Raw genomic sequence first — 533 nt, forward strand, 5'->3', positions numbered from 1 at the left:
CTCAGAATAAAATATTGACCCAACAAGTCAATATGATTTCTCAAAGTCTATCTGGAATGCAAAATGCACCAAGCAGTACTACGGAAGCTTCATCTGAGGAAGAAGCTTATGATCCTGAGAACCCTTCAATGGAAGAGGTGAATTACATAGGAGAACCCTATGGAAACACCTATAATCCTTCATGGAGAAATCATCCAAATTTTTCATGGAAAGATCAACAGAGACCTCAACAAGGTTTCAATAACAATAATGGTGGAAGAAACAGGTTTAGCAATAGCAAGCCTTTTCCATCATCTTCTCAGCAACAGACAGAGAGTTCTAAGCAGAATAACTCTGACTTAGCAACCATGGTCTCTGATCTGATCAAAACCACTCAAAGTTTCATGACTGAAACAAGGTCCTCCATCAGAAAATTGGAAGGACAAGTGGGTCAGCTGAGCAAGAAAATTACTGAACTCCCTCCTAGTACTCTTCCAAGCAATACAGAAGAAAATCCAAAAGGAGAGTGCAAGGCCATCAACATGGCTGAATTT

This window comes from Arachis duranensis, chromosome 10 (genome assembly GCF_000817695.3).
Source record: "Arachis duranensis cultivar V14167 chromosome 10, aradu.V14167.gnm2.J7QH, whole genome shotgun sequence".
NCBI classification, from domain to species: domain Eukaryota; kingdom Viridiplantae; phylum Streptophyta; class Magnoliopsida; order Fabales; family Fabaceae; genus Arachis; species Arachis duranensis.